The 13998-nt window shown below is 51.2% G+C and overlaps 1 protein-coding gene across 3 annotated transcripts in view; it reads left to right on the forward strand.

The window, feature by feature from the left end:
• WFIKKN2 (WAP, follistatin/kazal, immunoglobulin, kunitz and netrin domain containing 2) overlaps positions 1–13998 on the forward strand; it is a 583689-nt gene that overhangs the window by 466434 nt on the left and 103257 nt on the right. The window contains exon 2 of one of the 3 annotated variants that reach the window (XM_085617150.1): positions 12757–12876. The exons of the other annotated variants lie outside the window; for them this stretch is intronic. The gene's annotated coding sequence lies outside the window, so the exon portion shown is untranslated. The remainder of the gene's footprint in view (positions 1–12756; positions 12877–13998) is intronic. 3 annotated transcript variants of the gene reach the window in all.

Here is a 13998-nt window from a genome sequence, read left to right on the forward strand (position 1 = left end):
GAAATCTTTTCCATCCCCAGAATAGACCATAGTTTTTGAAGCCAGCCTAGTCGTATAGGAACCGTGGTGAAACCCAATGTGTCAGGACGTTCTGAACTGCCGCACCTAGGGTTAGGGCCATTTGTTTGCCTCTTCTAGAATGAAGTGGGAAGGTGATGGTGTTGGGAAGACCAAGGAGGATGTACGCTGGAAATCTCGGGATCTGTGTGTCGAAGTGGGAGTCTATCTCATCTAGGATTTGTGGCCAATATGCCCCCAGGATAGGACAATCCCAAAGTAAGTGGGTGAGGGTGCCCGGCATGCCGAAAGCTCTCCAGCACAACGGGCTACGTCAGGCGTTACGCCTGTGGAGCCTCATGGGAGTTACATAGCAGTAGGTGGCCAGTTTAGTAGCCATTTCAATAGATGTAACATTGCGGGCCGTGCGGCGGGCTCGGTGGTAGATATCCTGCCATTCTTTTGGTGAGAGTTCCCTACCCAGCTCCCCTTACCATCGCAATTGGCCAGGGGACTTCCAGGTATCTGAAAAGTTTCAAGTGAATTTATACAGATCTGATGTCAAACGTGCGTCACCATGTCTTGTAATTAACCATTTCTCGAACGGTGTGAGCAGTCTCTCCGCCACCTCCCTCACCTCCCCCTGCAGTACCCAATGTCGTATCTGTAGATACCGGTAGCGCTCCATTTCGGGAAGTCCATTGTTTGTACGGAGGTCTACGAAAGGGCGCGGACCGGAAAGGTCAAAGAAATGTCCTATGGAGCGGGTGGCCTCTGTCGTCCAGTAGTGGAATTCCCCATAGTCTAGGCCTAGTGACAAATCTGGGTTCTGTACAATGGGCATAATGGGAGATGGGAAAGTCGTGAGCCCCCTAGTGGTTGCAGTTCTGTTCCAGGCTAGCATGATGGGCCGAGTTACCTCTGATAAGTACAAGATGCAAGGCCGTCCTTTATGGGAGAGAAAGGGAACCCCCCATAGTGATCGGGATGCAAGAGATCTGTCCATAAATAGCCAGTGTTTCTTGGATTAGGGGCGTGACCACTCCACTATTGCTCTCATCTGAGCTGCCCGCCAATAAGTCAAATGATCAGGAACCCCTAGTCCTCCATCTGCCGGGTCCCTGTATGTGAGGTCGCGACACATCCGAGCTCTTTGGTCCCGCCAGATAAAGCGCTCTATGTCCCTTTGCAAGGCACGTAGAACTCCAGCGGGGGGCATCAGAGGGAGGGTGTGGAAGAGATAGAGGATTGGAGGCAGTAGCACCATCTTCACTGCTGCTATCCGTCCCAGCCACGAGAGGGAGTGGGGTCTCCATCTTCGGAGGGAGTCCCGCACTTGTTTCAAGAGTGTCGAATAATTCAACTGTCTAGTGATCGACGTGGTGGGGGCCACCCATAGGCCTAGGTAGGTAATCGCGTCATGCACCCATTGGATCTGAAAATTTTGCTGTAAGAGCTCCAGCGTCTCGGGCTCTAGGGACAGGTTAAGAGCTTGCGACTTATGCATGTTTATCTGAAAGCCCGAGGCGAGAGCGAATCTTGCCAATTCGTCTAAAAATGCCGGTAAAGATTCCTGGGGATGTTCCAGGGTTGCCACCACATCGTTGGCATAAAGACAGAGTTTGTGCTCCGAGCTCCCAAAACGCGCTCCGCTAATGGTTCGGTCATCACAGACTCTTTGAGCTAGGGGTTCCATATAGAGGGCAAAGAGGAGCGGCGACAGCGGGCACCCTTGTCTGGTTCCCCTGCATATAGAGAAGGCCGCAGATGCTACACCATTCACCCGTACCGTAGCTGTGGGGTTCGCATAGCTCTGAAAGATCCAATCAATAAAGTGACCTGATAGGCCAAAATGGACTAGCGTCGCCCGGAGATAAGGCCAGTGGACCCTGTCGAATGCCTTTTGGGCACTGACTGAAAGGATCATGCGTTCCACCAGAAAGCGTTCCGAACGGTCCATCAAATGGAGGAGTCGTTTGGTATTATCAGAGCACTGTCGATCAGGAACAAAGCCCGATTGGTCTGGATCTATCAGACCGGGGAGACTGCGGGAGAGTCCAGCCTCTAAGATACCAGTGAAAATCTTTAAGTCCACATTGAGGAGGGATATAGGGCGGTAGGAGCCGCAGAGGCGAGTATCTTTCCCTGGCTTGGGAATCACGGTTATTAAGGCCTCTAACATGGAGGAAGGGAAGGAGGAGGCCGCTGACAACCCAACGGAGTTAAAAACGCGTGTTAGGAGCGGGGCTAACGTCCCACAAAACTTCTTATAAAACCCAGAGGTGAACCCATCAGGGCCCAGCGATTTATTGTGCTTTAGGCGGGCAATCGCCGAGATAACCTCTTCCAGACGTATTGGGACCACCAGGTCAGCTGCCTGGGATGGCAACAGTTTGGATGTCGCTACACCGTGAAGGTATCGAGTCGATTCAGTCTCAGGCAGTACAATCGCCGTGTCTTCACTACACTCCCTCCCCCCAGGATCCTGTACCATTACCACTCTATGAGCTTGTTGTTGCGCTCGGAGGCGATTTGCGAGAAGTCGCCCACAACGATCACCTCCTATATAAAAGGCATGTTTGAGACGTAGAGCCGCATATTCTGCTCAGTCAACATCCAACCCCGCAAGCTGTGCCCGAGCAGCCGTTAGTAATTTCCAGACCCTAGCCGCACCCGTTCGTTGGTGAATACACTCCAACTCAGTAACCTCACCCATCAGGCGCTCTCGTTTCTCCCGTCGGTCCCTATTGTCGGCCAACGCAATGCTAATGAAGACCCCTCTGATAACCGCCTTCATCGCTTCCCATAGAGTTATCAAGGATATGTCCGGTGTGTCTTTGGAGGCTAAGTAATCTGCTATGCTCTTCTCGATCTGGTGTACCACCGAGGGGCGCTGAAGCAAAGTCTCCCGAAGGTGCCAGAAACGGGGAGTAGTGCGCCTCGGGGGCAAGGTCAGAGATAGCCGCAGCGCGGAGTTGTCTAACAGGGGACAGGGGAGAATCTCCACTTCGCGGGCTCGCTGTGATAGGGGGTCAGAGGTAAATATATAGTCAATTCTGTTATAAGTTTTGTGGGGATGTGAATAAAACGTGTAGGCCCTAGTGTTAGGATGTCTAAGTCTCCATATGTCGGTGAGCCCAGCTTCCGCCAGTGATGGCTTACCTGCATTGGACAGAGTCCCTGTCTGGCCCCATCTTTGTCCAGAGCGATCCATGTCGTCATCTAGTACCATACTGAAGTCTCCTCCTAGTAAAACTGTCTGGTCTGGCAAACCTGTGATTTCCTATGAAATGGAAAAAAAAAAGAACCCCAACTAACAAACAAAGAAGGAAACCTTCATATGAATAGTTCACGAATGTCCCAAGCAGTCCGCCTGTGGTGAGACACGGGATGGATAGCAGAAGCCCCCGCCCCGGACATATCAGCTGGTGCAGCCTTACGTGAAAGGAAAAGAGAGACAACACCACAAAAATGCATAGATCAGTCTGCGGTGTTGGAGTCGTCCGACAGGGTCCGAAGAACTGCCGAGCATTCTTTGGAGATTGCTTCTGAGTCTGGACGGGAGTCCTGTGGCGAACTACCAACTCTCTGCCAGCGATTGTGGTCTTCTCGTCGGTTGGAGGCAGTGGGCTTCATCGGGCTACTGTGATCAGCCCCCGGAAGGCGCAAGAGAGACGTCGCTTCTTCCAGAGAGCGTACCTAGTGAAGTCTGCCCTCCCACTTGAAAATGAGTGTGAATGGATGCCCCCAAGAGTAAGCGATGTCTTTGGAGCGGAGAAATGCGGTGATGGGGCGAAAGTCACGTCGTTTCTGGAGAGTGGAGGCTGCCAAGTCCTGGAAGAGAAGGGGCCTGCAGGAGCGGAATTCAATAGGGTGATTGGACCGTGCCTCCCTTAGAGTGTGTTCCTTAAGCTTAAAATCGTGGACGCATGTCAGGATATCGGGTGGCGGAGCCGCTGGTGATCTCTTGAGGCCCACTCGTTGCATCCGGTCAAGCCATATCTCCTGGTCTGGGGGATTGCCCAGGATGTGGCGGAACAGGTCCATGACGAAGGCCTCAATGTCCTGCTCTTCTGCTCCCCGAGGAACCGCCCGGATCCGGTTATTATTTCGGCAGAAGCGATTCTCCAGGTCCTCAGTGTGGGCCTGGAGGTCTAGCTCTTGTTCTCGCAGCCTGAGCACCTCCTGTTGGAGCTGGGACACCTCTTCATCTCTGGCTGCTGTTTGGTTCTCTAGGTCATCCACTCGCTTCCCCACCGAGTCGATATCCTTGCAGATCTCATGGATTTCAGCAGTGAGGTTCTTCCTCATCATATGGAACTCCCTGGTAAGGTCCGCGAAAAGAGACTCCAGGACACTACGGGTGCCAGGTTCGTCGGGCTCTACCGGTTCTCTCCGCTCAGCGGCTCCTCTAGTGTGTGGCATAGTCTCCGTTCCACTAGTCCTTGCTTTGAGTAGTAAGTCTTTAATCGATCTTTTCGGCCTCTGGCAGCTGCCATTTGTGGGGGTCTGCGCTTCCGGACCGCAGATGAGGGGTCGCACACAGAGGCAGCACGTGGTGCTCAGATCTGTGTGACAGTGCTCCAGTCCAAATCCACAAGAGGGTGGTCCCTGAACTTGGCTGTGGCACAGGGAGAATTGCCTCACCTCGCTCTCACTGCCAGTATTTGATGAATAGAGAAAGCTCCCGGTGGCGGTAGTGTCCCGGAGGCGGCCTGGGAGTGTCCAAGGGTGAGGATGTGATGCAGGGCGGGAATGCGGCCCAGATAGCACCTCCCAATTGTGGCCCAGCACCTGTAGTTGTTGCTGTGAGAGGCCGCTGATCTGCAGGAAGGAAGGGTGTCCATTTCGCACTTCGCAGTCCCCTCCTAGGTCTCACCCACTATGCAGCAAGGAATGCGGCCAGGTCCCCCAGTTTGCACTCTCCAGGGCTTTATGGCACGGTGCAAAGTCTCAGCGGGTGGTTCCAGAGCATATACATGGGCCTCTCGGGGTCTGGCTCTTCGCTGACGCTGCGTTCAGGACGCGGCTCCCAGGGGGGCAAAGGGAGTACCCAGAGTGGAATGAGTGCAGTGCACCTTCCGTGGCAGACCGTCGACCCCAGGGCAGTGACGGTGGGACGTTGTATCTACAGGTCCTAGGGGTGGCGCAGCAGCGGTGGGATGGAGGGCGCCAAGACCCAGGTGTGCTCGGGGTCTGGCTCTTCGCTGACGCTGCGTTCAGGACGCGGCTCCTAGGGGGGAAAAGGGACTACACAGAGTGGAATGAGTGCAGTGCACCTTCCATGGCAGACCGTGGGCCCTAGGGCAGTGACGGTGGGACATAGTATCTGCAGGGCCCAGGGGTGGCGCAGCAGTGGTGGGATGGAGGGCCCCACGACCCAAGTATCCTCGGTGTTCTGGTCACGCTGCGCTCAGCTCACCTCGGTGTTACAGCGCTGGGTGTTACAGCGCTGGGTCGCCGCTTGATGTGCTCCTCTCCTGGGGCGGTGGGGGCAAGCGCCGCCCGGTGGTAGACAAACAGGGGCGCAGGGACCAGTCTGCTGGTAGCGCGCTGCGTCCCTCAGGGGTGTGTATTAACCCTGGTGCCGCGGCTGTGGATCTCAGCGATGACGGGTCTTGGCGGGCGCCGTGGCGCCCGGAGGGCAGGCCCAACACCCAAGGCCAGCCCGGCCGCAGGATCCCGCCGATGGATAGAACACTTCTGCTGTGGTGACTCAGCCGTGTCCGCGCGGTCAACCCACGCCGCCATCTTGACACCGCTTTGGAAGTGCACCATGCGTCCTGCGGTCCCCACTGGATACTCGGAGGTAGATCTGTTTGGGTCTCTAAAGCCCCGGCCGGAGCCCAGCAGGAGCACCCACAGGCCGCAATGTTGATCTTTGTTGCCTCCGCTCGTCTCCACCATGGGCCGACACTCGGCACGCTCAGCCCCGCGCGTCCCGGTCTCCAGGAGCAGGAATCCGGCATTTGCACCGCACCAAAAGCAGATTAGAGGTGCCAGGGGTGCCCGCGAACCCAGACAGGATCCGAATCTACAGGTAAGGTTGTGCTGTAAGAAGCTATGCAGGCAAGGCCCGGGCTACGGTCAGGAGCGGCGCGTAGACATGACCTACTCGTCCGCCATCTTGGACACGCCTCCCTCAAGTTTTTTTTTTTTTAAGCTTCACACTTGACCATTATCAGGGGTCAGCTATTCATAGAAAATTGCTGACTATCTACACCATCAATTACTCACCCACTGACATAATTAGAAAATAGATAATTTTCTGCTTAGTATTTGCTTCATTAACCACTGTGCACAGGAGCGACCTAGTGGCTATGTCCTTCACTATTATGTATTAATACTGAGTTAAACTCTTTAGCCACTTATGTGATATCTTCAGCATAAAGCCTCCATTCTGTAATGGCCGCTGATTAGACACGAGCTTTGATATTCATATGCGCATGCGCGTTCCAAGTCAGCCGGCGGCACTCTAATTCAATAGATTCCGCTATCCAAAGGGGGCCGGCGGCATTCTAATTCAATAGATTCCGCGTCAAAGCATACCGCTTGTATAATTTACTAGGAGTCTACTTCTGTACACAATGTCTGACAGTCTTCCCTCCTAATCGACTACCAGAATCAGGACAATTAGATAATCAAGTCCCGTGTAGTAATGACAGCCAATGTGTATCCTGTACTAGCATGACATTGCGCATGCACGGAATAACGCCGACTGGTCATCATCCATTTCTAATATTTAGAAGCAGGAAATGCCTTGCTTGGGTAAGAGCATTTTCTCGTGAGCCGTCTTGAGCGACCATCTACAGTATTAGGTAAGCGTTCTGCTCCAGGGACATGCCACTGTAATGTTATAAGCTTCCCTTAATGATGCACTGAGGCGTGGTAAGGTTATGGCTCATAAAATTACTTTATTCTCCATATACACGAGAGCGCCGGGCAAAGCACGACCGCGCGGTCGATAACGCGATTTGCGCATGCGCATTACATTGCTCGCGCTGTCCTCGCGCACTACGTAGCCAGGTAGCGTGCGAGGACTAGAGCGCTACACTACATATCTCCCTTCTTTTACAAAGCCCAATGAATATGCAGTCCTTACAGTATCTAGGGTGCTTAGCTTCCCTCTAGATCAAAGTCTCTGAAGCGGCTAGGTCTTACAACCACTCTGCCTGCTCTGCTATGCCTTACCGGAGTGGAGGAAATATCTGGGTTACTGTCCTCAGCTGGGCTCCCCACCTTATCTCGGGGAGCACCTCGTTCTCCTCTCCCCGGGGTACCACTCTCCTCTCTCGGTAGCTCCTCCATCTCCGTCACCCCCTGATCTTCCTGCTCCTTACGGCTCTCTTCCGCCTTCCGCCAATGAAACCAGGAAGACGGTCACCCAGGCACTCGTCACCAGCCGACTGGACTACGGGAACGCCCTCTACGCCGGAACCACGGCCAAACTTCAGAAAAGACTCCAACGCATCCAGAACGCCTCCGCACGACTCGTCCTGGACATCCCCCGACACAGCCACATTTCCGGCCACCTGAGAGACCTGCACTGGCTCCCCGTCAGCAAGAGGATCACGTTCAGACTCCTCACCCACACACACAAGGCTCTCCACGACCTGGGCCCCAAGTACCTCAACGACCGCCTGACCTTCTACACGCCCACCCGCCAGCTACGGTCGACCAGCCACGCCCTCGCCGCCGTTCCACGCATCCGCCGAGCCACCGCTGGTGGAAGATCCTTCTCCTACCTGGCAGCCAAGACATGGAACTCCCTCCCCATCCACCTCCGGCTAACCCAGGACCATCTCTCATTCAGGAAGCAACTCAAGACCTGGCTTTTCGAGCAGTGACGGCCCCCACTTCCCCAGCGCCTTGAGACCACCCCGGGTGAGTAGTGCGCTATACAAATGTCATGATTGATTGATCGATTGATTGTCTCTTCCTTCAGTGGGGCTACTTCCTTCTTTTTCCCTTGAATTGGTTTCTTGTTTTGTCTTTTCATTCTCTTCCTCAGGCCATTTTAAGATCTTGTTGCATTTGGCCATGCGATCTTGGGACCACACATTCCCATCGCTGAGTAATGCAGCTCTCTCGTACACTTCCTTCACCTGTAGCGGTGGACTGTACTTGCTGTCTCCCTTCCTTTTCCGTATAGCCAATTTGACTCTCACCCATTCCCCTCTCTCTAGTGTTGTTTCCTTCACTTTTCTCCTCTGGTTGTAGTACTCCATGTATACCCTCTGGGCCTACTCTAGATTGTGTTGTACCACCGCGGGGGACCATTTACTGGTGATCGTCTTCTCTCTCCACGTCACATTGTCCTTGGTGAAGGGGTGTCTCCCTCTTAAGGTTTGGAATGGGCTATACCCAGTGCCCGTGGGAGTGATGCGGTACGCCCAAACCATGTTCTGTATCTCCTTCTCCCAATCTTTTCCCATCATGATGGCTGCTTGAATGGACCCCATAAGGACTCTGTTGAATCGTTCCACCTGTCCATTGCTCGACGGATGATACACTGCTGTGTGTAGCAATTTGATTCCATTTCGCTCGGCATACTTGTGACATTTTTCAGACGTGAATTGAGGTCCATTGTCACTCAAGATGGTTCTCGGAATACCTTCTCTTAGGAACACTGTGGTAAGAAACTTAATCACTGTCTCTGCATCCATTTCATCTTGTATGTGTATCTCCGGCCACTTCGAATATTTGTCGACCAGAACGCATAGGTATTGGGGCGTTCCATGGGTGTCCAGCACTGGCCCCAGGATGTCCACCGCCACATCTTTTCACGGGCCCCGCGGTAGTGTGAATTTCCCCAACGCCGGTCGTAGGGGATTCAGCGTTTTGTCCGCTCTTTGGCACTGATCACATTCTCTCACTTGCCTTTCCACCTGAGCGTCCATTCCTGGCCACCAGTACATGTGCTTTGCTCTCGCCTTGGTTTTTACTATTCCCAAATGTCCTTCGTGTAGTAATGCGACTAATCGAGAAACTAACGCTGCCGGGGGAATTACTTTATCCCCTCTGTACAGGAATGTTCCTTCGTCCCCCACCGATAGTTCCTCCCTGACTTCATAGTATTTCCTGAGTGCCTCCCCTAGCCGTTTCTTTTCCGGCCATCCATGTATTATGTTCTCTTTGACTTCACGGATTTCCATGTCTTCTTCATACGCTAGGGTCCAGTCTTGCTTACTTATCACTCTTTCTGGATCTTCCATTACCGCTACCATTTCTTCCTCTTCTGTCGCGGTGTTCGGGGCATCTTCCATGGCTGCTGCTCTACTAAGGTAATCCGCTACCTTGTTTCTTGTCCCCGGTATGTACTCCACATTGTACCTGTACTCTAATAGTTTGAGTGTCATTTTCGCGATGCGTGGTGTAGCACTGGCATGCCCACTCGAGGTGAGCACTTTGACTAATGGCTTATGATCCGTTTTGAGTAGGAACCTTGTGCCCCATAGAAATTGGCGAAATTTCCCCATGGCCCACACTACTGCTAGCATCTCCTTCTCGATCACGCTGTATTTCTGTTCAGTGGGTGATAGTGTTCTTGACGCGAAGCTGAGGGTCTCCGCTGTTCCGTCTCTCCTCTCCTGCATGAGGACTGCCCCTAGGCCTTTTTCGCTGGCATCCGTCGTCAGTATTGACCGACCTAGTGGATCATATCCTTGCAGTGGCACCGCTTGGCTGATGTCTTTCTTCAGGGCTTCAAATTCCTTTTGTGTTTCTTCAGTCCATTTGTATACCGTTTTGTCCCTCGTTAGTTGTCTTAGGTGGTGTGTCTTGGTGGCAATGTGTTGCACGAACTTGCTGTAATACTCTGCCATCCCTAGGAAGGACCGCACCTCTTCTTTGTTTGTAGGGGCCATAGCCTTGCATATCGCTTCCACATTTGCTCGTTTTGGGGTGATGCCTTGTCCTCCTATTTCATGACCTAGGTAAGTGACTGACGTCATTCCCAGTCGGCACTTCTCCCATTTCGCGGTTATGCTGTTGTTCTCTAGCACCCGGAGTACCTTATCCAGCCTCTCATCATGGTTTTTTCTATCTGTTCCCATCACCAGTATGTCGTCTTGGAAGTACTGAATGCCCTCGATGTCCTGGAATAGGCGATGCATTAATTTCTGGAACACCGCCGCTGCTGAGGCGAGACCGAATGGCATTCTGCGGAATTGGTGGCATCCAAAGGGTGTTATAAAGGATGTCAGTTTCCGGCTTGTCGGATGTAGATCTATCTGGTGATAGGCCGACGTTAGGTCAATGGTGGAGAACCACTTTACCCCCTTGGTCTTAGCTAGCATTTCTTTGATGCGAGGTAATGGAAATTTTTCCACGATGAGACATTTGTTCAGTTCTCGAAGATCCACACATAGGCGGACTTTGCCATTGGGTTTCATCGCCACTACCAAGGGGGCGAGCCATTCTGCGCTGTCTATCGGCTCTATTATTCCATCTTTTTCCAGTCTATGAAGCTCCATTTGCACTGCTTCTTTTACGGCTAGAGGTACGTTGCGGACTTTGTGGGATACTGGTCTGGATTTTTCTTTCAGTACTATCTTGTGTGTGAATTTCTCCAGTTTTCCAACTTTCCCTCCAAACACTTTCGGGAATTTGCTCTTCATCTCTTCCAGTCCCGGCCAGCTCCCTGGCGCTATCATAAGCACTTGTGTGTCCCCTCCTGGGTCTAGCTTAATCCCTAGATCACCTTGATCCATCCATCCTAGGACGGAGGGGCCCTTCTCCGCTATGTATAGTTTGCACTCTGCCCTTCTTCTTCTAAATTCGAAGATCAACTTCCTGTATCCCACCATGGGAATCGGTTCGCCTGTGTACGATACTGGTCGTTTATCTGGTGGTTCTAGTCTTGCTCCCAAACTGGGCTCGAATTGTTCCTTCCACACTGCTCTTTGGATGATGGTGTATGGGGATCCCGAGTCTATTACTATCTTGATCCTCACTCCTCCTATCACCATGTCGCATTGTGGTTTGCGGGATCGCTTTCCATCAATCCCCAGTACTTGGTCTTCTACGCATAGTACCTCAACGTCTTCCTCTTGTTCTTCTTCTTCCTCCAGTTGATCTTGAGTAACGTACTTCACCATGGGTCTCTTCGTTTTTCGTCGACAGACCTTTTCATAGTGTCCCATTATGCCGCAGAACATACACTTCGCTCGAAATGCCGGGCAACGTTTGTCCTGGGCTGCATGTGCTAGACTTCCACACCTGTAGCATGCCCCGTTGTTGTCCCTATTCTGCTTCCATGTTTGCCCTTGTTTCCCTTTCCATTTAGTAGGTCCTTTACTTTCCAGGGGCATGGGATTGCTCCTTCCCTGTGGTTCGGCGGCGTCCACTTTGTTCACCATGGTCTTCGGGAGCATCTCCCTTTTTGCTGCCTCTGCGCACCTTTTTGTTAATTCTGCCTTTTTTACCAAAGCAATTACTTCTTTTAGTGGCGCCTCGCTATTTGTCCACAACTTGTCTTGTACGCTCTTGTTGGTGGTATGCATGACGATTTGATCTTTAATGAACTCATCATGCAACGCTCCATACTTGCATTTCACTGCCAACTTTCTCAACGCCGCTACGTAATCATCTATGGTTTCTCCAGTCTCTTGTTTCCTTTGTTGGAAATTGTATTGATCAATTGAAATACACACTGCTGGGCGATAGTGGCTGTCGAGGTCCTCAATGGCATGTTTAAATACGTCATCATCTGCAGCTTGTCGGGGTGTAGGTACCAGGTTCTGAAAAACTCTTATGCCCTCCGGGCCTAAGTTGTGCAGGAGAATCCTTTTCTTCCTCGCGCTGGGGAAAGCTTCTCCATTTTCATCTTCAAGTGCTGCAATATAGTTCTTGAAATACTCTCGTCAGCGAAGATCCTTGCGCGCTCATCTCAGCGCGTCTTTCTGGTGCTGCCCCTGGGCCTCTTGGGCTGCCTGGCGCGTCCGCGCTACCTAGCTGCGCCTGCTCTTGTCGTGTCTCTTCCGCTCCCCCGTCACTGCGTGCTGCCGCTTCCGCCAGGTTACTTGTGGTTTAGGGTCTACACCGTCCTTCTCCTGCTTTCTCCCCTACGCTGGTTTCTCACCTGGTGGTCGGCTTTTCTTCCTTGCTGCTTCTTCCGCGCTCTCTCTCTGTATATGTACCGCAGTGGTGGTCTTCCTCTTGTAGTCCTCAGTGGTGGCTGCTGGGCTGGCCTGTGCTTTCTGGGTGGTGGGTCTGGTCTTCCACTGTTCTTCCTCCCGATCAGAAAGATCCCACCTTCGTCGCCACTGTAATGTTATAAGCTTCCCTTAATGATGCACTGAGGCGTGGTAAGGTTATGGCTCATGAAATTACTTTATTCTCCATATACACGAGAGCGCCGGGCAAAGCACGACCGCGCGGTCGATAACGCGACTCGCGCATGCGCATTACATTGCTCGCGCGCTACGTAGCCACGTAGCATGCGAGGACTAGAGCGCTACACTACAGCCACCCCACTAGCCCTTAGAGGGTTGTTAACCTAAATTGATCCTATTATTTGTTTATCACTGTCGTTTTAGATACTGGTAAATTGGGATATATTACTATACCAAAGACTATTTGGTGAATTTAAATACCCCTCACACCTTTGCTACACCTCCATCCATCCTACGGAAACAATTTCTCACCATGCCATAGTATAATCTTACCTGGTGAGTAAGGATGTGTCTAATACTCCTTCTTCCTCCCCCATTTAGGATAACCGTGATGAAAACTAATGATGTTGCACCACTGTTTCAGGTGGATAATATAATACCCACGGAGGGCAGCCTTAGAATGTTACCACAGACTGCACCCACGATTGATTTCTTGATGTCGGATGATTAATACTGCGCCTCTGGCATACATTGAAGTGCCTGGGTAAGCTCATGTCTTCCCTTTTAATTGACAGCTTACATAAATTGCAACAAGACTAATCCCATACCACTCTTACAGTCTCCAGAATCCTCGTCCTGAGGAGACCACGATAACGGTAGAGGTTCAAAACGTCATCGACAATTTATAAAGGATAGTCCAAAGAACACTAGAACACACTCTAGGACATATGATTTATTATGAAATCTATAACCAATCCCTTGTTTTTTAAAAAGAACTGTCACTTTAGCTGTATTCACTTGTTGGTTATGTCACTACACTGGGGTCACATAAGTCATAATGTTTCCTAATAAATATGTAAAGAGTGTTAATACACAGCAGAAGGTTATTATGTATACTTCTCTATTTTCATAAACTGTAGTTGCAAATTAAAAGCACTCGCTTCGGCTGAAGTGAGCGTTGAATAAGAAATTATGTTGGGCTGATTTCTCTCCAGTCATATGCGGTTCTTCAAAGTCATAAACCTAACAGAATTTTAAAGAAGTTTATAAGTGTTGTACATATTGACTGTATCACTTGCTAACTTCACTTAAATCGCTGCAAGATATCAGGAACTTGCTGAAAATAACTACTGTCGATCTAAATGAGTGCCTTGTGAACAATTGTACTTAAGCTGTTTAGCTATACCCAGTTTGCAGGGACATATGGGTTGCTCTTGTTTTTTGTTGAATTCACTACACCATACAGCCTCTGGACTTGGGAGCGCCCGAGGAGAGGTCACGTGCTGCTCTACCGAACACTGCCATACCGCTGGAGCTGGTAAGACTGAAATCGGGCCTTGGGGGTCCCGGGAGAATTGCTACTTAAGTGTGCTGCGGCATCATAGACTAATTTCCTAAAAGGTCAGAAGGGAGAACTTTTGAATAAGGCCTAATAGTTTGCATTCCGTACTGCGACCACCAGTGAATGGTGGATAACCTTGAACACGTTACATGAAGGAAGGTGGGACAGGGATTCGCTAGGCAACTACTATAGCCCCGACAGCAAGGCGGATTGTATTATTGCATTTGTATGTCACATCTCTTTCCATGTGTAGAATTAGAAATAAAATACTACTTTTTCTAATAAAAGCAAGTATTTGGCTGGAAATTGATCTATTGTTCGTAC

Source organism: Triturus cristatus, chromosome 7, assembly GCF_964204655.1.
Source record: "Triturus cristatus chromosome 7, aTriCri1.1, whole genome shotgun sequence".
Lineage (NCBI taxonomy): Eukaryota > Metazoa > Chordata > Amphibia > Caudata > Salamandridae > Triturus > Triturus cristatus.